Here is a 2747-nt window from a genome sequence, read left to right on the forward strand (position 1 = left end):
ACCATTTTTACCCTAGTCAACTGCTTACTTGACTCCCTTTGTGAATTTGTCTTGCAGCGTCTCCGCCGAGTCACAAGAATCCAACCTTCATCATCAGTTTGATCATCACGTGATTCACTTTTCTCTTGATATCTTTCCTCCACTATTAGTTTATACGCCATAGGGATAAGCAATGGTTTGCTCACATCGATTGGTTCAAAGTCACCAAATTTAATCATATTTGGTGATGATGCAGTTTGGATGCCATCACATTCATGTACTTCGACAAAATTGCAAAAGACAATGGGATCAGGTGAACCAAAAATTAAAGAGACTTGATTTGAACTATCTTTCTCATCCTCAAGCAAGATTTTTCCTTCAACGGCCAAGTCCATGACTTTCTCCTTGAAGACAAAGCACTTTGCAATAGGGTGGCCAATCAACTGATGGTACTTGCATTAATTTGGATCATTAGTCTTTCCAGCTTCGTTTGGCCGCTTCATTTCGGGTAACTCAATGAGTTTCAACTCAAGGAGTTCTTCAAAAATTGCTGGGACATCGGAGTCCAAGAATGGATATTCTTTCGCTTGCATTTCCTTCAGAGTTAACTTTCGGCCAACTTTATCCTATAAGGATGTTATCTTCACACTTTTCTTCTTACTAACTTTTGTAGTGACATTTAATGGCGAGGTATTAGCATTCATTGATTCCTTTCTCTCAGACTTCGGCAAAAATTTGCCTCCTTTCTTTATTTCTTGTTTATCCTTCACTTTGCGAGGTTCATAAATAGGTGGCCCTTAATTTCCACTTGAAGACATACGTAGCTCCATATCATGAGCACGTGTAGCCAATTATTCAAAAGACTTAGGCTTGATACCTTGCAGTATGTAGTGAAGTCCCAAATGCATTCCTTAGATACACATTATCTATTCCAGAAGCTTCACTAAGTCTGTCTTTACAATTGAGGCTCGCATTCCTCCATCGATTGATTAAATCGACAACTGGTTCATCCTTCTATTGACGCGTATTTGTGAGTTCAACCATACTTACAATGCGCCTTGTGCTATAGAAGCGATTGAGAAATTCATGTTCAAGTTGCTCCTAGCTATCGATGAAACCAGCCTCGAGATCAGTGTACCAATCAAAAGCATTTCCTTTTAAGGAACAGATGAACTGCTTGACAAGATAATCTCCATAGGTTCCAGCATTATTACAAGTTTCGACGAAGTGTGCAATGTGTTGCTTCGGATTTTCTTTACCATCAAATTGTTGAAACTTTGGGGGTTGATAACCTACAGGCATCTTCAAACTATCAATTCTCGTAGTTTATGGCTTTGCATATGCGAGAGAAGACTGGGAAGCAACATCGTACTTATCTTTGATGGTTCCCATAATGAAGTCTTTCAATTGGTTAATGGGAATAACCCCGTCAGGTGAAATCTGAAATTCTTTAGGAGTCGTTGGATGCCTTGCATATGAGTTTCCTTTATCTTGCATCATTAGGAGCTTTCCATGTGCATGACTTGAATCTCCCTCCATCATGCTTTCAACTCTATCTGTTAGCTTGACAATTTGATTATCTTGATCTTGCATATGCTTCGTTAACCTTCAATTGCCTTTGTTAAATTTGCAAGTTGTTCTTCAACAGTTGAAGTATTAGTCACCATTGCTTGGATAACCGTCGTGGATGGTGGAGCAAAGCACGATTTTCTCTTACACCATACTTTGAGTGGAACAACTCACGTGGAGTGCTTGGAGCAGATCCAGTGATCAATACATCATCATCATCACCTTGTGTTATGAGATTCTTATATCTAGAAGGGCTAAGTAGAGCCAATGTCTTTTCAACAATTTTAGCATTGTTTGCTCCTTCTTTCAATTTAGTTGGAAAGGATCTTGCCCCCTTTGAGGATTGAAAATCAAAGATAGGAACCGATGCAGATGGTATTTGAAATGCTTTTTGTCCCAGCAAGTTTGTTTTGTTCCTAGTGAAGGGTCCTACGCTTTCCATAGTAGCATCCAACAAGTTTTCCACATCAGATGAAAACTTGGAATCCGTAGCCTTAGCAGTAGTAAGTTTGAAGTTGATATTCTTAGGAGCCATTTTCGTGTTCTTGAAATTTGGTAATTTGAAGAGATAAGAGGTAGAGATTGTCCCACTGGGCACGCCAGAAATTTGTAACAACAAATTTTCGCGTCGAGAAAAATAAATAATCAAGACTGGAAAATTGTGTAACAAATGTAGTATTTGATTTTAATAAATGAAAGTGTTACAATCTCTATAGTATTCCTCTGATTCTTCAAGAATATAAAGTATCTCAATGAGCTTGACTTTGATTTGATTCAAGGGCTTGTAAAACTTGATCTTGAATCTCCTCCTTGAACTTGAATTTGGGTTTGATCACGAACAAGTAATTTGATCTTGAACGCCTTGGTATTTGATTTGGCTTGGTTCTTGATCTTGAACTTGAACTTGTAGCTTGAGTGCTTGAACTTGTAGAGAAATCTGCGGTGTTTGATCCTCGAGATCTCTGCTTGCTTCTTGTTATTACTTCTGGTGTTTTCTAGCTTTATGAAGACCTCTATTTATAGTTGTAGGGGGTGGTGTGGCTCTGCGATTTGATTGGTCCGTTTGAATTGGCCAATACCATCCAGACACTTGGCATGATTTAATTGGCTCATCTATTTGGCTTGGATTGTCACATCACCTGACACATGGCATGATTTCATTGACTTATTTATTTGGCTTGGATTGCCATGTCACTTGA

The sequence above is a fragment of the Nicotiana tabacum genome, chromosome 3, assembly GCF_000715075.1.
Source record: "Nicotiana tabacum cultivar K326 chromosome 3, ASM71507v2, whole genome shotgun sequence".
NCBI classification, from domain to species: Eukaryota; Viridiplantae; Streptophyta; class Magnoliopsida; order Solanales; family Solanaceae; genus Nicotiana; species Nicotiana tabacum.